The 22,236-nt window shown below is 40.7% G+C and overlaps 1 long non-coding RNA gene and 1 pseudogene across 1 annotated transcript in view; both read left to right on the forward strand.

Moving 5' to 3' along the window:
- The window catches only part of LOC141420735 (uncharacterized), a 72,270-nt gene extending 54,740 nt beyond the window's left edge, over window positions 1-17,530 (forward strand). The window contains exons 2-3 of the long non-coding RNA XR_012445295.1: window positions 8,833-9,060; window positions 14,946-17,530. This is a non-coding gene — a long non-coding RNA (uncharacterized lncRNA). The remainder of the gene's footprint in view (window positions 1-8,832; window positions 9,061-14,945) is intronic.
- Window positions 17,531-17,867: 337 nt separating this feature from the next.
- Window positions 17,868-21,308, forward strand: LOC109701913 (coiled-coil domain-containing protein 18 pseudogene; annotated as a pseudogene).
- The last annotated feature ends 928 nt before the right edge of the window (window positions 21,309-22,236 follow it).

Below are 22,236 nucleotides of genomic sequence, written 5' to 3' on the forward strand. Positions count from 1 at the left end.
GCATTATGAGCCAAAATGAATGCTTCTCCAAATTGAAATGGTGATAGATGTGGAGTAACTCTATGAAGTAGAGACTCAATTTTGAAGGTGGAACATGTTTAGGACCAAAACTTTATAGTTAAGTGGTATTGGCATGAGATTTATATGACTGTATGAAATTCAACATAATTGAGCATTATCAGCCAAAAAGAACATTTGTCCATAATGAAAATAGTAAGAGATGGAGATTATTCTTATGAATGCAGACCATAGAACTTTCTCCAAAACTGATCATATCTTAGGACACAAAGCAAGCCACAGCAAATATAAGAAAATAGAAATAATCCCCTGCATTCTATTTGATCACAATGCACTAAAACTAGAACTCAACAATAAAAACAGCAGAAAATATGCAAACAATTGGAAGCTGAACAACACATTGCTCAATGATCAGTGGGTCATTGATGAAACAAAAGAGGAATTAAAAAAGATTCCTGGAAGTTAATGAAAATGAAAACATGACCTACCAGAACCTATGGGACACAGCAAAGGCAGGCCTAAGAGGAAAGTTTATAGCCATGAGTGCACATATTAAGAGGACAGAAAGATCTCAAATTAATGACCTAATGCTACATATCAAACTCCTAGAAAAACAAGAGCAAGCAAAACCCAAAACAAGCAAAAGGTGAGAAACAATAAAAATAAGGGCCTAAATTAATGAAATAGAGACCAAAAAACCTTACAAAGAATCAACAAAACAAAAAGCTGGTTCTTTCAAAAAATAAACAGGATTGACCGACCCATGGCAAACCTCACTAAAATGAGGAGAGAAAAAATCCAAATCAGTAAAATCAGAAACACAAAAGGGGAGATAACAACAAACACCACGGAAATCCAGGGAATCATCAGAGACTACTTTCAGAACCTATATTCTAATAAATTTGAAAACCTTGAAGAAATGGACAAATTACTAAATACTTATGACCATCCAAGTTGAACCAAGAGGATATTAACCACCTAAATAGATCTATAACATGAAATGAAACTGAAGCAGCAATAAAGAGTATCCCAAAAAATAAAAGTCCAGAACATGATGGATTCTCTGCTAAATTCTATCAGACTTTTAAAGAAGAACTAATACCAACTCTCCTTAAACTTTTCCATGAAATAGAGAGGGAAGGAACACTGCCTAACTCATTCTATGAAGCCAGTATTACACTTATCCTAAAACCAGAAAAAGACACATCCAAAAAGGAGAACTATAGGCCAATCTTCTTAATAAACATCAATACAAAACTCCTCAATAAAATAATGGCAAAACGAATCCAACAACATATTAGAAAGATCATTCATCATAACCAAGTTGGCTTCATCCCAGGGATGCATGAGTGGTTTAACATACGCAAATACATAAATGTAATATAGCACAATAATAGAAGCAAAGACAAAACCACTTGATCATCTCAATAAATGCAGAAAAAGTCATGGATAAGATCCAACACCACTTCATGATAAAATCTCTAAAAAAATAGGAATAGAAGGAAAGTACTGCAACATTATAAAGGCTATTTATGACAAACCCATAGCCAACATCATACTTAATGGAGAAAAACTGAAACCATTTCCCCTAAAATCAGGAATGAGACAAGGGTGCCCACTCTTCCCACTCCTATTCAACATAGTCCTGGAATTCCTAGCCAGAGCAATAAGGCAAGAATAAGAAATAAAAGGAACACAAATAGGTAAAGAAACTGTCAAAATATCTTATTTGCAGATGACATGATCCTATACCTTAAAGACCCAAAAAATTCCACCCAAAATCTCCTAGATCCCATAAACAGCTTCAACATTGTGGCAGGATATAAAACTAATCTACAAAAACATTAGTTTTTCTATATACCAACAATGAACATTGAGAAAGAATACATGAAAACATTTCCATTTACAATAGCCTCAAAAAAATCAAATGCCTAGGAGTAAACTTAACAAAGGATGTGAATGACCTGTACAAACAGAACTACAAACCTCTGAGGAAGACTACAGAAGGTGGAAAGATCTGTGTTCATGGATTGGTAGAATCAACATAGTAAAAATGCCTATACTACCAAAAGCAATCTACATGCTCCCATCAAAATCCCAATGACATTCATCACAGATATTGAAAAATCCACGCTAAAGTTCATTTGGAAACACAAGAGGCTATGAATAGCCAAGGCAATACTCAGCAAAAAGAGCAACGCTGGAGGTATCACAATACCAGACTTCAAACTATGTTAAAAGCAATAGCAATGAAAACAGCACTGTACTGGCACAAAAACAGATATGAAGACCAGTGGAACAGAATTGAGGGCCTGGATATGAATCCACACAGCTATGCCCACTTAATTTTTGACAAACACACCAAAAACATACAATGGAAAACAGACAGCACCTTCAACAAATGTTGCTGGGACAAGTGGTTATCTGCCTGCAGAAAACTGAAACTAGATCCATGTTTATCGCCCTGTACAAGTATCAACTGAAAATGGATCAAGGACCTTAATATCAGACCTGAAACTCTGAAGCTAGTACAGAAAAGAACAGGGAATACTCTGGAAGCAATAGGTATAGGCAAGACTTCCTCAGTAGAACACTAACAGCTCAGCAACTAAGAGAAAGGATGGACAAATGGTACTATATGAAATTAAAAAGCTTATGAACAACAAAAGAAATGGTTTCTAAACTGAAGAGACCACCAACAGAGTCAGAGAAAATATTTGCTAGCTATACATCAGACAAAAGACTGATAATCACCAGGATATACAGGAAGCTCAAAAAACAAAACACCCCCAAAATCAATGAACCAATAAGGAAATGGGCAACTGAACTAAACAGAACTTTTTCAAAAGAAGAAATCCAAATGGCTAAAAAAATACATGAAAAAATGCTCACCATCTCTGGCCATAAATGAAATGCCACACTAAGATTCCACCTCACTCCTGTTAGAATAGCTATCATCAAAAACACCACCAACAACAAATATTGGCGAGAATGTGGGGAAAAAGGAACCCTTATACATTGCTGGCGGGAACGTAAGTTACTACAACCACTTTAGAAAATAATATGGAAGCTTCTTAAAAAACTAAACATAGGTCTGCCATATGATCCAGCAATCCCACTCTTGGGGATATACCTGAAGGAGTGCGACTCAGGTTACTCCAGAGGCACCTGCACACCCAGATTTATTGCAGCACTATTCACAATAGCCAAGTTATGGAAACAGCCAAGATGCCCACTACTGACGAATGGATTAAGAAAATGTGGTACTTACACACAATGGAATTTTGCTTAGCCAAGAAGAAGAATGAAATCTTATCATTTGCAACTATATGGATGGAACTGGAGAACATCATCTTAAGCAAAGTTAGCCAGGTTCAGAAGGCCAAAAATCGTATGCTCTCCCTAATATGCAGACTTTAGACCTAAAACAAATGCAGTAATATTGGACATGGGTCACATCTAAGGAAAGAATACATACAGGAGGAATAGGGAAAGAGAGGAAACCCAAAACTTGAAAGTGTTTGATGTGCCCACTGCAGAGGAGCTAGTATAATAACCTTAAAATGACAGAGGTCAATATGGGAAGGTGACTGGGAAGTAGTGAAGAGGTGTGGTAGAGATGAATCAATTTGGGTTGTAATACACATGTGCATGGAAGCACTGCTAGGAATCTCTCTTTGTAGCTATCCTTATCTCAAACTAGCAAAAATGCTGTATTTTTCTTATTATTGTTTATGTCTTCTCTTCAACAAACTTGGATAAAAGGGCAGAACAGTTTCTGCCTGGAAGTGAGGGAGGTGGAGGGGAGAGGGAGGGGCGAGGGGGTGGGGGTAGTAATGAGTATGTATGCTCATATGAATAAATAAATAAATAAGTAAAAATTAAAAACAATCATAATGTGCCAAAATGAATGTTTATCTGAATTGAAAACTGTGACAGATGGGGAGTAATCCTACAAAATTGAGATTCAAATCTGAAAGTGGAACATTGTGCAGGACACTCAACCTTCTAAGTTGGAATTATCATAGGAGATTCATGTTTGTCTCAAATTCTACATAATAGAGCATTATGAGCAAAAAGGAATGTTTCTCCATATTGAAAGTAGTGATAGATCGGGATTAATTCTATGAAAGGCAGACTTATTTCACAGAGTTGGACATTGTTAACTACATTCAGCCTTCTGACTAAGTTGGTTTAAGGATGGGAGTTACATGTTTCTATGAAATTCAGCATATTAGAGAAATATGAGCCAAAATGAATTGAAATGAAAATGGTGATAGATGGGGAGTAATGCAATGTAACAAAGACTTAATTCTAGGGATGAATTATTATGCAGGACATTCAACTTTCTACCTAAGTTGGTCTTAAAATGGAAGTTACATGTTTCTGTGAAGTTCGGCCTGATAGAAACTTGGGATCTATGAATGCTTCTCAAAATTCAAAATGGTGGAGCAGTTATCTGACTAGAAGCCATAGAAGAAATGTCAGCAATGGTATAGCCACCTGGGGAAGTGCAGCCCGGCTCTGCGGGGAAGATATGTCATGTTGCTTGGTGAGTAGAGACCCTGAGAGGTGAATTCAGGCTCAAGCACCCACTCTCAGCACTACAGATGCAGTTTCTACCCTCCACCTCTTCTTTCATTTGTGATGAAGCCTGGAGTGTTTGGCTGGCTACAGGCACCTGTGCAGGGTTTTTGACTGGGTCAGCTGCCTCCAGATACTGAAGATTTACTTGGCTTATGTAATTCTCCATGAACCTGGGAAGGTGACCTGCCCAATCATGGGGCAGCCAGGTTGGGTAGCATATCAGCCGTAGAAGGGATTCTAGAAGTATGTGGTTTGTTCTGGTTTTGGTGTCTCTGCATGTTGCTAGGGGAATTCTGGGTCCCAAGATCTGAGAAAAGGTTTCCAAATGTGCCCAGAACTAGCCTTGTCCTCACTGTGCCACCCACTTTGACCTTGAGTTCTTTTTGTGACCCAGGCCATCCTTGAACTGACTGTGAGGCCAGGCCTGTCTGCAATTCACTATGCATTTCAGCCTTTGAACTATGCCTGCTGCCCAGTCAGTCCTTGGATTCACAGGGTAGACCAGTCCAACCCTGAAATACTTGTGGAAGCCAGGCTGTCCTTGAAATGCATGTGCAGTTTACTATTGCCTTGCATTCTCCGTGTTCCCAAGGATGATTTCCAGTCATAACACCATCCTCACATAATTTCCCTTAATCAACTTTGCAAGGACATTAACTCTATAGCTGGTGAGCCTGTTGTTATTTTTGTCTTACCAAGACTCTTGTGGACATTTTGAGTACTATACTCATGGTTGAGAATATATTTGGTAATGAAATAAGAAGACAACAACACTGTCACTAGCACATACAAAACTAGAGAAGATCAATGATGACACTGATTGAGTTATGAAAGGGAAGACAGCAAAAGGGAAATATGAAAAAGCCAGCATGGCCCTCAGGTCTGTCGTCATTTTTGAATAAATTATGATGTATTTTCACTGTGTGGTACAAAAGAAATGTTTCTCCATTGAATGTATCAATGTGGGGTCACATTGCACTAAAGCATCCAAATCTTTTTACTAAGAAAACGTAGCTGATTTAAGTACAGATTTCCATTGCTTTCTATCCTGGATCTGTTTCAGACTGAAGGTTTGCAGCAGCATTTCCTATGGTATGATATCAAGGATGACTGTTGTGCCCACAGCTCCTCATGTTCTGTGGACACATCCACCCAGTGCCATGGTCAGTGGGCTATGCCTGGCATGTCACAGACTGACACTGATGGACTTGCAGAGCCCTAAGATTGGCATTATTTTTTCTGGCTCTTTTTTAGGCCATTTTTCTGCTTTAATAAATAGTAATTGCTTACTATATTTGTTCTCTGTTCCCTCATTTATAAAATGAGTATTGTGTTTACTGTAAAACCACCATTTTTGAAGGTTAAATATGTTAATGAGTGATAGTTTCTGGGATTCCATTATCAGTAAATGTTAGCTATTATAGGAACATGATGCTCAGTTGATAATTGTTTATAAATGTATTACTAAGTAAAATTTCACATTCTTTGAAAATACCTAGGGAGCATGTTTTAGAGTGTGTGTGTATGTGAGTCTTATGTTTATCTCTGCACCTGTGTGTTTTTGGTGGTGGTGGTGGGAGTCCATGTGTTTCTGTGTGTGTGTTTTGGTAGACAGACAGACACTGAGAAAAATAGAATCCTTTGATCTCTGCAAAGGTTTGAAGGTCACCTAAGACAAGATCCTATGGTGACCAAGGATTGCCTTGTGGGAATTGAACTGACTTGTAAAAATTTCATTACACTTATTTTACGTTATTTCACATTTACATTTATTTTTACATTACATTTCCAATGTAAAAATTTCAGTATTAGGTAAAAAAATAGAACAAACGGGGGACTAATTTCACAGTCAATCTGGTGTCCTTGGCTCTATAACACAACACCAAGCATGTCTTCTTAGTTTTTGGGAAATGGTCAAAAATGACATGCCAATTGAACTTTGTGTGGTTTGGATCCTTTGTCCAAATTAGTGAACTACAGGAGAAAGTGATCCTCTAGCCAGAACATGGTGCCAAAATGTTCCAGAGAATGGCTGCAAATCAGAGGGAGAGGGACTCTGGAGGAAGTGCTTCATGTCAGGATCAAATCACAAGGGTCTTCTTCATCACATCACAGCTATGGTAATGGCTCCTGGAACTTTGAAATGGGAGAGACTATTGTTAGGATAGGAGATATGGATCAATAGGCACCATAGTTAGAGTAGCTTGGATGGAGCACATTTTCCTGTAAGGAATATGTTTCATGTGCCTTTGGGTTGGAGGTCTTAAGAGGGAATGATTCAGAAAGAGAGAAAGACAGAGAGATGGGGGGGGGAGAGAGAGAGAGAAAGAGAGAGAGAGATCAAGAAAGAGAGAGAATGAATGAGTCACAGAGAGATCCAGGAGAGAGACAGAGACCTAGAGGGACAGAGAGAGAGAGAGAGAGAGAGAGAGAGAGAGAGAGAGGTACATACAAAGGAAATCCTTATTAGAGAAAGAATCTAGTGATTCCTGGTGGGAAACTTTTCAGGGTAACCTAAGCCACCATCCTTTTATGACTAAAGATGTGTTCTTGAGAGGTGAACTGACTTGGCCAAGGAAAAACTACTAGTAATGGTTGAGGAAGTCTAAAACACCTGGGGTGTTTTTGACCTCTCTGTCAAGTGTCATTCCATCTCTACCCAATATCCAGTGAAGCCTTGCTCCTTTTTTAAGAAATTACCAAAAAACACATTCCAACTCACTTCATCCAACATGATCCAGAAAGCTCACTTGGGATATTTGAGGAGAACAATTATCCACTGGCCAGAAGGTGGCACCCAGTGTCTGCCATCCCAGTTGCTGATAGTTGAGGAGGGTCCAGGCTACAGAGGAAGTACCTGGCCAGAGGATCCAATTAGAAGCAACTTCTTCATGACATCTCAGTCAGTCCAACTGTCCTTGCCAGAGGATAAAATCAGATTTGACTACCTGGTGACATCACAATCAATCCAACTGCCCAGGCAAGAGGATCCAACCAGAAGTGACTTCCTCATGACATTCACAGTCAGTCCAAGTGCCCTGGAACTTTGAAAAGGTTGAGGAGTAACTATCTATCTAGAGGCCATGAAAGAAGGGACAGCAAGGGTGTAGCCCAGCTCTGTGGAGAAGACATGTCATGTTGCTTGGTGAGTAGCAACCCTGAGATGTGAATTCATGCCCACTCTCAGCACTGCAGATACAGAGTTCCACTTTGGAAAAAGTGAAGCCTGGAGTGTAAGGGTGGCTGTGGGCTCCTGTGCAGGGTTTGGGAGTGGGTCAGCTGCCTTCTGATACCAAAAATGTACTCAGCCTACATAATTCTCCAAGAACCTGTGCAGTTGACCTTTATAAGCACAGGGCAGCCAGCTTGGGATGGATATCAGTAGTACAAGGGATTTCTAGAAGTAGGTGGTTTGATCTGGCTTTCATGTCTTGGCATGGTACCATGAGACTTCTGCCTGCCAAGGTCTGAGAAAAGCTTTCAGAAGGTACTCATGCATAGCCTTATCATCACCATGCCAATTAGTTTGGCCTTGCTTGCCTTTTGTGACTCAGGCCATCCTTAAACTGACTGTGAGGCCCAGGCATGTCTGCAGCTCACTGTGATGTTCAGCTTGCCATTGAACTCAGTCTGCTGTTCAGTCCTTGGACTCACAGGATGGTCCAGTTCAACCCTAAAATCCTTGTGGGGTCCAAGCCATCCTTGAAATGCACATGTGGTCCAGTACCGCCTTGCATTCCCCATGATCCCCAACATGGTTTTCATTCATAACACTATCATCACGTAATTCACCCTTAATTGACTTACAAGGACATTAAACATTTGGCCTGTGGCCCTGTGGCTGGTTTTACCTTTCTAACACTTTTGTGGAAATTTTGGGTACTATACTCCCCGTTGATAATATATTTGGTAATGAAATGAGAAGAGAGCTATCCTGTCTCTAGCACATTAGGAAATTAGTGAGGGTAAATGATGACACCTCTTGAATCATGAGAGAGAAGATCGGAAAGGGGTAATATGACAAAGCCAGCAGGGTCCTCAGGTCTGTTGCTACTTTTGAGTTTATTATGATGTGTGTTTTCACTTTGTAGTTCAAAAAGAATATTTGCTTATTGAATGTCTCAATACAGGGTCACATTGCAAAGAAGAGTCCAAATCTTTTTGCTGAGAAATCTTAACTGATTAATGTGCAGATTCATGATGGTTTCTCTCCTTGATCTTTTTCAGCCTGAAGGTTTGCATTCAAATACAGCCTGATGTGGCAGCGTTTCCTGTGACATGATATTAAGGATGATGAGTGCCCTGGCTCATGTTGTTCTGTGGACATACAGCATCCAGTAGCCTTGTAAATGGGCTATGCTTGGCAGGTCACAGTCTGGCACTATTGGACTTGCAGAACCATCAAATTGCCATTATTTTGTCTGGCTGGATCAGGCCCTGGATCTTCTTGAATAGGTGATAATTACTTAGCATATTGCTACTCTGTTTCCTCATTCATAAAATAAGTATAATGTTCCTGTCTCATACAATCGTTTTTGAAGATCGGATAAGTTAATGTGGAATAGTTTTTGGGATTCCATTTTCAGTACATGTTAGATAAGGTAAGTGTAGGGCCAACTTATTGTTAGGTTTAGTGTTTGGGTTACTCTTAGGGTTAGGTTTAGGGATAAGGCTTAAGTTAGTATAAGGTTTAGGGTTAGTGTTAGGATCAGATGTAAGATTTTATTTAGAGTTATTGTTAGGAGTAAGATAAGGTTCAGATTTAGGGCTGGAGTCAAGGTCACTGTTAGGATTAGGGATATAGCTAGGATTAGTCCTATGGCTAGAGCTCCAGCTAGTGCTAGAGTTAAGGTTAAGGTTATGGTTTGTATCAGGGTTAGTTTTATTTAGGTTAGATTTATTGCTAGGACTAGGACTGTGGCTAGGGCTAGTTCTTGGCCTAGGATTGGGGTTAGGTTTAGGTTTTGGTTCAGAAATAGCACTAGGGCTAATTTATTGGTAGGTTTATGGTTAGGTCTAAGATTAGGACTAGTACTAAAAGTAGGGCTAAGAATAATGGTAGGGCTTAGTTAGTGATAGGGCTAGGATGAGGGATAGAGCTAGTATCAATATTAGGGTATGAATTTGTGTTATGGTTAGCCTATAGTTTGGGCTTGAGAAGGATAGAATTAGACTTAGTGTTAAGGGTTAGAAGTAAGGTTAAGTCCTGGACTAGAGCTAGGTAGTTCTTAGTGTTTAGGTTTAGGTGAAGAGTTTGTTTTAAGGTTAGGTTTAGTTTAGGGCTAGGATTAATTCAAGGGCTGGGGTTAGAGACAGTGCCTTAGGGTTAAGGCAGTGGTAAGCATTAGGGTTATGGGTAATGTTGTGGGTATGGTTAAGTTTAGAGTTAGGAGTAGGTTTAGGATTATGGTTATAGCTAGGGTATAGCTATAACCCTATGGTATAGCTAGGGTATGGTTTAGGATTATATTTACAGTTAGTGCTAAGGTCAATGCTATGGACAAAGTTAGAGTTAGGTGAAGTGCCATTGTTAGGTTTAAAATTAGTATTATGACTAGGGTTATTTCTACATCTATGGATAATGTTATGGTTAGGATAATGTTTTGGGTTAGGGTTAGTGGTGGGAATGGATAAAGTTAAGGATAAGTGCAAGGTAAATGGTAGGCTTTGAGTTATGTCTTGGCATAGGGTAGTGTCAAGATAGGGATAGGGCTATGATTACAATTAGAATTATCGTTATATTTAGGGTTAGGTTTAGGTTTTGAGTTATTGTTAGAACAAGCCTTAGGGTCACTGTTAGGTTTAGGGTTATGCCTAGAGTTAGGTTTGTGTTTTGGTTAGGTTTAGCACTAGGGCTAGTACTATCATTATGTTTAGGTCTAGTGTTAGGATTAGTTGTAGGACAAGGATTTGGGTTATGGATATGTATACATTTTGGTTATGTTTAGGGTTAGATTTAAAATTAGGGATAGGTATAGGGCTAGAATTGTGTTTTGAGCAAGGGATGGAGCTGGGTCAAGGCTATGGTTTACTATGACCAGGGATGGAATTAGGTTTAGGGTTAATGTAGTATTAGGGTTAGAGTTATATTTTGTTAGCAGCCAACTTGGGATGGATATGAGAAGCAGAAGGGATTTCTAGAAGTAGGTGGTTTGTTCTGGGTTTTGTGCCTTGGCATGTTGCCATGGGACATCTGCCTCCCAAGGTCTGAGGAAAAGTTTTCCCATGTACCCGATGTGCCTGTGACCAGGCAGATCACCGGATGGTATTGGTGGACTTGCAGAGCCGTCAAATTAGCGAGGGGAAATATGACAAGGCCAGCAGGGAGCTCTGATCTGTTGCTCCTTTTGAGTTTATGATGTGTGTTTTCACTTTGTGGTTCAAAAGAACTATTTGCCCACTGAATGTATCAATGTAGGGTCACATTGCACAGAAGAGTCCTGATCTTCTTTTAGCTAAGGAAACTTAGCTGATTTAAGTGAAGATTTACAATGTTTCCTCTGCTGGGTCTGTTTCAGATTGAAGGTTTGCATTCAAAATAGCAAGTGGCTGCTGGTGCCTCAGCAGGGTAAGCAGCCCTTGGAACACAAGCTGGGGCTTCCTGCAACTGGATGGAGGTCATGGTGACCTCCCTCATCCTCCCTGTTTGTTTATGTATGTGGGAGTCTGAGTCATCAAATTTATTGGTAATGCATGGCCCTGAGAAACTTTATCCAGATTGGTAATTAATTCTCAAAATGTATTGCCACCTCACTACTCCAAATGTCACCTGTAAGCCAACAGCAACACCTGAGAGCTTGCTATAACTGCAGAGCCTCAGGTCTCCCCTGGACCTCCTGAAACAGAACATACATATTTTAAGCCTCATGCATGCACACCAAAGTGTGAGCAGAAATGGCCTCTGCCAAAATGAACCTAGTCTTGGAGCACCTTGTCTCAAATTCTCTTCAGGGGTTGTGCAAGTTATGTCCTTTTTCTGATCCCTGGCACCTTCCTCTTTGATATGGGGACAAATAATGCATAGAGTTTTTTTATGAAGCTTCAAAGAGGTTGTGCAATATGGAAGGTCCAGTGAGTATTTGTCTGTCTGTCCATGCAGGATCCCTTCTAAAACATTTTCTTTCTGGTAGCCCCCAGTGGAACTTCGTTTTCATTGTCCAAACCAAATTTCTGCCTTGAACCAGGAGATGGTCTCTTGAAAACCTCTAGCAAAGGACACAGATTAACTGAAAATTTCTCTTTATTTTGAGTCCATGTCTGCTTTCCCCTGCTTCCCTGTACAACAGCATACACTGAAAGCCATGTATATCCTCACTCTTTGCAAATTCTTTAAGGCTAAGAAAACATCTACCAAGCCCCTCACTTCCACTCCCAGCCCAGCTCCAACAGGCAGTCCTCATAAGAGATTGGAGGACACCTCGTGACTCATCAACTCATCTAAAGGCAAGTTTGTGGGTACTCCATAGCCTCTTCTGTCTCTAGAAGGTAAAACTACTTATTGTCTAATCAAAGGGTGTCATTTGTAGTCAAGGGTGCTGAAGTATGGCCCGAGCTTACATAAACTCAGATTTTTCCCAGAGAATTACTTCAGAAACACTGGCCCTTGACTGCCTGTGGTACAAGTCAGTGACCCAAGAAAAGCCATGGACAGCATTAAGAATTATTGGCTCTGTCATGGATGATGAGATCAGAGTTTTTTAGGCTACAAACTCACATGAGCTGAACAGCTTACCTCTGGAGAATTCCTCCTTAGGACAAATAGATACAAGGATCAGAGGGGAACATTTATGTGTCCTTCACACAAACACATATTCTGAGGGGAAGGCTTTCCCTAGATAGCAGGTGGGACACTGATTCCCATCCTACAATCATAGGCCCTATCCCTGGTCTCTGGTTACTAACTCTGTCCTATATATTCTTGTTCTTCCCTTTTATTTGAGTGCAGTGCTTTTCAAACTTCACTTTCTTCCTCATTTCTAAATGGTACTCCCCACTTCCTCTAAGAAGCGTTTTTCTTCTGAGATTTAGCTTACTGAAGAGCTGCCAACTTATCCAACAGATCTCTCCCCTGAAGACCAGGTAGAATAGATTAATGAGTCAGATCTGTACTCACTCCCTAGAAAAGGGTTTTCAAACTCTATTGACCTTTAGAGGCATGGATCCCACCCCAGCTACCAGGACTCATTCTCAGGAAGGTGAATCCAGGTGTGCATTCATGCCCAGAATCTGTCAAGGCCAGTGGCAGTGTATTGGAATGTTCCCTAGGTAGTTCTGGTACATGGCTCTCTGTAGGCAAGGCTGGAAGGGTATTTTCAGTGGACTCAAAGAATGACTCAATGACTTTGATTCATGGTCAATGATGACAGTCTATAGCCTGTGTTTAGACTGAAGCAAGAAAGCCAGACTAGACTTCTGCTTGAATGAGACACCATAAAAAAGAGGGCAGGTATGAAAACAGGATTGGTATTACATATTAACACCAAAAGAGCTCCCAACACATTTCAGTTAAAGCACACACAAAATACCTTCCATATTGATTACTTTCATGAAGAAGTAAGACCATCATCCATAGCAAAGAAATGTTCTGACAGATATACTGGATATCTCCTCCCCACAAAAAGTACTTGAAAGGAAAGTATTCCCTCAAAACATGGCTGAAGGCGTTTATATACTGAAGAGTAGGTAATCCAAAAACATAGTCTGTTCTTATATTTTGTTGTTGTGAATGCCAGGGTATGGTGTCCAGATTCCTTTCAGGATGGAAGCTTGAGACTTCCAGCCTAGTCCCTCCCTGGGACTTGTCATCAGTGAGAGGAGGTTATCCTTCCTTTGTGCAGGCAGCCAGCCTCCATGGACTGGGAGATGGAGGACCTCAAGACCCTGCTTCTTTGTCTCATTTCTGTTGGGACAGTTGTACTGGGTCATTTTGTCTTTAGAACTCCCTTTCTCTGGAGACATCTGACCATTCCTGCATGCCAGATACCTTAAAGGGTTGCTCCCAAGCACTTTCTCCAGTGAAGCTCTGCCTACAGACCTCAAGATCTATTTCCTGGGGGCCTTAATTCATGACATATATATGGTTCATGAATTGTTTTACTGTTGTAGGACTTGATTCTTTGTGTTAAACATGATAAAATTCTGAGTCTTTAATTCCATAGTACTGAGTACAATACCAAGCAAAAGAAATAGTGGCTAATTTTCATTTCTACCTGCTAAATATTTCTAGGATCCCTCTTTGATAGCAGGAGTTAAAGTATCAAATGGTTTAGGTCAAGATCCTAGGGTTATTAATTACTTAAGAGAAATCATTTAAATTTGTCAAATCTCTGGGTTTTTAAATCTGCATAATGGGATTCAAATAAAATATATTTTAAATTTCATATAAATTTCCATCAGAAAGTCAGGCAGAGCTTCCTGGAGGAGGTCTAGCAAACTCTTCAGGATTGGAAATGGGCAAGTCAATTGTGGCTAGATCTGGTGAATAAGATGTGAACTTGGGATGACTATTTCATAAGGTCATTGTGATGACTTAATGAAATAATCCACACAAAGCACCTGGCACATACATGTAGAATAAGCAGCAGCTGTTGTTAATGGCACAATTCTGGCACCACCTGGTGACCGTAGTTGTCATCTTCCTCCTCCTTTTTCTTACTTCAAATTTCCTCTTCAATATTCTTCCCTTCCAATTCTAGCCAATGTTACCAAGTTAAATTTTTACAATGTAGCTGTCATCTTGTCACTCATGCACTCAAGATTCCTCAGGGACTGACTGCCCAGATGTTTCTAAATGGGTACTACCATCCCTCCATTGTCCAAATGGGAAGGCTCTCTTCATTTTCCTTGAATTATCGCTCAGTCTAGCTTGCTCTGTTACTTTGTCAATTCAAATCCAGCCCAGCTCAAATTTGACCCCACCAATCACACTAACGTTCAGTTTTGTCAGAGACAAGGCTCCCTTTGTGAGCCTTTCTGTCTTGACCTTGCCCTGGAACATTTTGCGGTTGTTCGTCTTCCTGGGACATCTTGCATTTCTCCGAACATCCTGTGTTCATGCAAATACCCTGCGGTGTTGCACCACCCGCCCAACTTCTCCATCTCCAGCACAAGATGGCCCGTCCCTGCTTCTCTTCCGGGAGTTTACCTTGCCGCCGGCGCGAACGTGCTCCCTATCAGAAGTCCTATAGCAGAACCAGCCAACCAGCCTGCACCTCGTCGTACTCCTCACTCCCTCAGCACATAAATACCCCTGTGTGAACAATAAAATTTTGCAGCTTGATCAGATTTCCTGTCTTGCTGTCTCCTTCATGTCTCTTGTTCCTTCATTCTTCCCCTTCTAGGTTCGCTACCCACGCTGAAGTGTCCTGCTGGACGGGACATCTGGCGCCCAACGTGGCTGTAGCTATTCCTTTGATTGCGGGGAGAACAGCGTCCTCCGGGAAGACTTGGCGCCAAGTGGAGTTCACGATCGCCTCGGCAAACGCAACGGAGAGACAGATCCAGGAGGAGAGTGAGGACGGCGAACGGTGAGTGACCCACCATGGGACAAGCAGTGTCCTCACATGATTTGTTTCTGTCAGGCCTCAAGGAGGCCCTCAAGACGCGAGGGGCGCGTGTTAAGAAAAAGGACTTAAAGTTATTCTTTTCTTACATAGGAGACCTATGTCCTTGGTTTCCTCTTGAAGGAACCATCGATGGTAAAAGATGGCTCCGGGTCGGAGACTGTTTAAAAGACTATTATGAATCTTTCGGCCCTGAAAAGGTCCCAGTAACCACCTTTTCTTATTGGAATCTAATTAATGACATTCTCAAAAGTGCACCCTTTGATAAAGCTTGTTAAACTTGGGCAGGATGCTATGCAAACGGCCTCCCGCCCTCCTTCCTGATGTCCTTCAGTTACTATTGATATAGATTCTTCACAATCTAGCTCAAAATCTAAGGACCCTATTCCGCCCCAGGACCCAAAAAAAGCCACCCACCTTTATCCAGTTTTAAGCCCTGATGACACCCTAGCTCCTGAGGAACAAGCTTCCCTTGAGGAAGCAGCCGCCCGTTACCATTCAGAGCAATAAATAATCAGGATACCTGCCAATCTGGACTTCCCTTTAAAGTACAGCCTATGGATGCACCTACAGTATGCCTTCAAGGCAGGATGCAAAATAATTTTTATGATATTGACATTGGGGTTAGTTCTTTTGGAAATTGCTCATCAGTTCTAAATTATTCCTCACCCACCCCAGCTCTTTGTCCCCCCAACGGTACAGTTTTTTTGTGTGGAGGAAACTCAGCCTTCCCCAGGCTTCCAGCAAATTGGACTGGTGGCTGTGTTGTTGCCTTATTACTCCCAGATGTTACTGTTGTCTCAGGAGATGAACCTCTGCCCATTCCTAGCTTAGACACCTTAATTAAAAGACATAAATGGGCAATACAAGCCTTACTGCTCCTTGCCAGCCTTGGAATAACAGCAGCTATAGGCACAGGTACAGCTGGCTTAGGCACGGCTATACACTCTTACCGTCGCCTATCTCAACAACTTATAGATGATGTACAAACTCTATCTGGAACCATTAAGGATTTACAGGACCAAATAGACTCCTGGCAGAAGTGGTCCTTCAGAACAGGCGAGGCTTAGATCTGCTAACAGCCAACCAGGGAGGTATCTGCTTGGCCTTAGGGGAAAGATGCTGCTTTTATGCCAATAAATCAGGCATAGTACGCACCAAAATTAAACAGCTTCAAGAAGATTTAGAAAAGAGACGAAGGGAGCTATTTGAAAACCCCCTCTGGACTGGGCTTAATGGAATTCTACCCTACCTTCTTCCACTATTAGGCCCCTTGCTGGGTCTACTTTTAATTGTGATCATAGGGCCCTGCATTATAAACAGGTTGATACAATTTATTAAAGAACAAATTAACACCTTAGCCTCTAAGCCTATACAGGTCCATTATCATCGCCTGGATATGGAAGACCGTGCTCCTGAGACCTTCCTTTCAATAGAAACTTGCTAAATGCTCCATCTGGGTTTCCAAATTTTCTCTCTGCCACCCCCTCTTCTTATATAACATTCTTGACCACTCATCGCCCATTGGGCCCTCCTCCACTGGGCCCCTCTGCTTGGGGGAGGCAGCACCCAGGGAGAGTGATCATAAAGGCTTTTCTAAACGAGGGTGCAGGTAAGACTGCAGGAGGGTGGATCCTAGGATCCCCAGACCCAAGACCTCTGTATGACATGCCCTGGTGCATGGCGGTTGGCATGCTCCTAAAAAATCCGCCTCCTCAAAAAACATGCCGAGGAGATTCTCTTGAGAACTTAGCAAGGACGCTTGCTTACAAAGCAAAAATGATCTCCACCCTGAGGAACTGGGCCTCTGTCATCCCCTCTCAATAAGCCGACATATTCTGGTCATGTTTGTATAAGAATAAGGGGGAAATGTCGGAGACAAGGCTCCCTTTGTGAGCCATTCTGTCTTGACCTTGCCCTGGAACATTTTGCGGTTGTTTGTCTTCCTGGAACATCTTGCATTTCTCCGAACATCCTGTGTTCATGCAAATACCCTGCGGTGTCGCACCACCCGCCCAACTTCTCCATCTCCAGCACAAGATGGCGCTGTCCCTGCTTCTCTTCCGGGAGTTTACCTTGCCGCCGGCGCGAACGTGCACCCTATCAGAAGTCCTATAGCAGAACCAGCCAACCAGCCTGCACCTCGTCATACCCCTCACTCCCTCAGCACATAAATACCCCTGTGTGAACAATAAAATTTTGCAGCTTGATCAGAACTCCTGTCTTGCTGTCATCCTTCGTGTCTCTTGTCCCTTCATTCTTCCCCTTCTAGGTTCGCTACCCACGCTGATGTGTCCTGCTGGGCGGGACACAGTTTAATACTGTAGCTATGATGGAATTAATGTCTCCTACCAGTCTTCCACCTTCCCAATACTGTACCATCAACTGTGTCCCTGAAGTTTTAGATTCTCCCCTGGTTTCATAACTGAGTGAATGATCTCTCTTGATGATATCCTCAGCAGAACTTCCTACAATCATTGCTATTCTGAGCTCTGTGATGACTAATGATTTCCACTTCATTAAAATTGAAGTGGATATCAGAGTGAATATCAAAAAAAAGAGAAAAGATTTAGAACGTGTTAGGAAACAAGTGAGTCTCATCCATAAATAACAAAACAGCAAATGCTGAGCTGGGAAGAGGTTAGGGGACATATTAAATTTGTCTGAAAGGAGCTGAGTGACTTCTAGCTTTGGGGGTTGATGCTTCTTAGTCATTTTTACTGGTAAGAGATTATACTTTAGAGCCTTGCAAACAATTTGTCTGAGCTGGCCTCTAATGGAAATCTTCCTGATCTCTGCCTACCATGTAGCTAGAAGTACAGGTGTGAGCCATCCATCAACACCTGGCTCTTATAAGGGATTTTTTAATAGGTTCAAGCTGAAGAAGAAATACTAGAGAAAAATCTTAACTGTGGAAAAGAAAATAAACGCTACGCTATAAGAGAAGCGTAGTCTTTATAAAAATGAACTTGAAGTTCTGATGGAGAAATTAAGTTAAAAAGAGAAATACCAAGTTTTAAGTTATGTCTTTCTAAGCAAATGAGCAGTTTGGCAAACAAGGAAGAAAATTGCATTTGCTGCTGTGAAGCAAATTAATGATTTCAGAACTGAGGATTAAGCTTATAATCAAAGAGACAGAAATTCAAAAGCTTTATGCAAATCTGACTGTGATCCAGTTGTCTCAGGCTCTTCCTTCTTGTCTTGATGGCCAGGACAGTGGCAAGTTACATGCTTTAGAAACAGAACCTATAAAACTAGGTGGTCCTCAAGGAGAAAGTATAAAGATTGCAATTAGCACACTGTGAACAAGCAATATAAACAAGAAAGGCAAAGGGTTGCCACAGGAATAGAAGAGCTGCATTCTAAGCTGATGCATATAGAAGCTGAGATTTCTGACTTGAAGGTAACATGGCACACAAAACTAGTTGGTTTCAGCTGATTCAAGCTTCCAACTCTAGCAAACTAGAAAGCAAAATGACAAAGAAATGTTCACAACTTTTAACTCTGGAGAAACAGTTGGAAGAAAAAATAGTTGCATATTCATCTATTGCTACAAAAAATGCAGAACTTGAACAGGAGCTTATGGAAAAGAATGAAAAGATAAGAAGTCTAGAAACCAATATCAATACAGAGTACGAGAAAATTTGTTTAGCCTTTGAAAAAGCAAAGAAAATTAATCTTGAACAGCATAAAGAAATGGAAAAGCAGATCAAAAGACTTGAAGCTCAACTGGAGAACAAAGACCAACTATTTAAGGAACAAGAAAAGACTATGTCCCTGTTGCAACAAGATATAATATGTAAACAGCATCATCTTGAGTCACTAGATAGACTCTTGACCGAAAGCAAAGCGGGAATGGAAAAGGAAAATACGAAGGAAGATAAAGCTTTGAAAGCTTTACAGAACCAAATATCTGAAGAAACAATCAAGGTCAGAAAACTAGATTCAACATTGGAAATCTGTAAGGAAGAACTTGCTTTGCATTTGAATCAATTGGAAGCAAATAAGGAAAAGTTTGAAAAACAGCTGAAGAAGAAATCTGAAGAGGTGTATTGTTTGCAGAAAGAGCTAAAGATAAAGAATCACAGTCTTGAAGAGACTACTGAACAGAACGTCATTCTACAACATACTCTTCAGCAGCAGCAGCAAATGTTACCGCAAGAGACTATGAGAAACAGAGCTGGAGGACATTCAGATGAAGCTTGAAAAGCAGGTATCAAATCAAAGCTGGAACAAGAGCTTCAAGAACAACAGGAAAGTTCAGCTGAAAAGTTGGGAAAAATGGAAGAGAAGTATGAAGAAGCTGCACATGATGTAGATTTGAAAAGACAAAAAGTTACCGAGCTTACTGGTACTGCCAGACAAGTAAAGCTTGAGGCAGAGCAGTACGAAGAAGAGGTGTCTAAGATGGAAGAAGAAATAATGCATCTAAAACAAGACAGAGAAAGTAAAGCAATGCACCTCTCACAATTAGATGTGGTCCTAGATAAGACAAAGACACAGCTGGAAAGGAAAGCAGCTGCTGTGAAGGACTTAGAAAAGTTACAGCACCACACTGAAACTGAACTAACAGAAACCCTGCAGAAACGTGAGGCCCTGAAGACTGAGCTGCAGAATGCTCATGGAGAATTGAAGAGCACTTTAAGACAGTTGCAGGAGTTGAGAGATGTGCTCCAGAAGGCTCAGTCATCCTTAAAGGAAAAGTACAGCACTATCAAGATCTCACAGCTGAGCTCAGAGAGTGCAAGATGGAGATTGAAGACAAAAAGCAAGAACTTGAGATGGACCAGGTGCTGAAGGAGAGGAACTGGGAGTTGAAGCAGAGAGCAGCTCAGGTCACACATTTAGATATGACTATTTGTGAGCCCAGAGGAGAAATGGAACAAAAAATCATTAAATTGGAGGGCGCCCTGGAGAAGTCAGAATTGGAGCTTAAGGAGTGCAACAAACAGATAGACAGTTTAAATGAAGAATTGCAAAATACCAAAGAACAGCTTCGAGAAAAAGAGTTTGTGATGCTACAAAATGAAGAGGAGATAAATCAACTGAAAAAGGAAACTGAAACGATGCAACAAAGGATGAAAGAAGTGGAAAGTGTTATAAAGGAGCAGGAACAGTACATTGCCACTCAGTACAAGGAAGCTTTAGATTTGGGGCAAGAATTGAGACTAACCCAGGAGCAGGTGCAGAACTCACACACAGAGCTGGTGGAGGCTCGTCGTCAACAAGTGCAAGCTCAGAGAGAAGTGGAAAGGCTTTCTACTGAGCTGAAGGAGGTAAAGCAGCTCTCTAAGGAAAAAGAAACTCATGGCAATAATTTAGCTGAAGAACTGGGGGCATCTCAAGTGCGTGAAGCTCACTTAGAAGCAAGAATGCAAGCAGAAATCAAGAAATTGTCCTCAGAAGTAGAATCTCTCAAAGAAGCTTACCACATGGAGATGATTTCACACCAAGACAGCCATGCAAAGTGGAAGATGTCTGCCAACTCTCAAAAGACTTCTGTTCAGCAGCTAAATGAACAATTGGAGAAGGCAAAGCTGGAGTTAGAAGAGGCTCAGGACTCTGTCAGCAGTTTACATCAGCAGGTTCAAGACAGGAATGAAGTCATTGAAGCTGTGAATGAGGCATTGCTCATTAAGGAATCAGAATTAACCAGATTACAAGCCAAAATTTCTGGGCATGAAAAGACAGAAAACATCAAGTTTCCATCGGCTCTGTTTATACCTCCAATAGATATTCAAGATCCAGAGTTTATAAAACATTCTCAGACATCTTTTGTCAAGTAAAGAAAATGCAATCACTCTATTAGTACCCGTGACTTTAGTTTCCAAAGTTACAGTAATGAAGACCTTTCTGGAGAATTACTACAGGACTTAAAGAAAATGCAATTAAAACACCCTTCCCCATTAGAAGAAAGTCATAAAGATACAAAGTCAGACTCATTTAAACCTCTCACACATAAGCTGGCAGATGATAGATGTGAGAGTAATGATTTTAGTACCCTTAGTGGAATACTGAGGTATATAAACAAAGAAGTGAGACTACTGAAAAAGTCTTCTGTACAAGCAGGTGTTGGGTTAGCTCAGGGAGAAAACCTGTAATGAAAAGAAGACGCTGGTGTGATGGGAGTGGAGTTGTTGGTATTGTATGTAGCACATACTTCACAGAAACTGTTACTTTATTGCTTCTGAATAAATTTTGTATTTTAATATTTAAAAAAGAGATTATACTTTATGAGTAATAAGTGGGACACAGTATCAACAATCAACAGTTCACAAGCTCTTCAAAAAGTTTTCCAGCACAAAAGGTTTAATCAACCTTGACAGAAATTATATAGCAGCTCTTATAAGTAATTAATATTACCCAAAATAGGACCAACTCATAAACTGCATGATTTCAGAAGTGATGAATCAATAAAAATATGTTTAGAAATAGCATTTTGGTTAATTCCTTCAAACTAACAAACTCATGCCACATATGATAAAGTGAGATTTCTACTGACAATAAGGAAAATTCAGAAATCAAACTCAGCCCTCAAACATGTCTCTTTCAATAACTGATCCCAGATCTGGGCACTGGGAATTGTCTCTAAGCAATTCAAAATCAGCTTCACACCTCTGCACATTCTTCCTGAGATGGTCAGGTTCAAAATCACTTCACATCTGAGGCATGCTAACTTCCACATGAGACAAACTACAGACAACCTTTTATGATCACAAAGAAGGCTTGATAAATCAAGCAACAAGTTATCTAGAAGTAACCAATGGCTTCCTATTCTTCATATCAACTGACCCGCAACAATAAAACAGCAGTTAAAATGACACCAAATCTCCTCTAACATGGAAGTTTTTTCATTACCTAGAGCACAGTTATATTGTGCTGGGCTCATACAACTGACTCTTAAGCTTCTATAAGAATCTAATGGACCTTTATCAACAAATATGAAACTAATTTTGCAATAGTTATAGTGTCCAAATGTCATCTATTTGAAAACAATTACCCCATGTTAGCTTTAGTAACACTGGTCTAATTGTATATCAGTAACTTAACACTCCAATGGGAATCTATT

This window comes from Castor canadensis, chromosome 2 (genome assembly GCF_047511655.1).
Source record: "Castor canadensis chromosome 2, mCasCan1.hap1v2, whole genome shotgun sequence".
Lineage (NCBI taxonomy): Eukaryota > Metazoa > Chordata > Mammalia > Rodentia > Castoridae > Castor > Castor canadensis.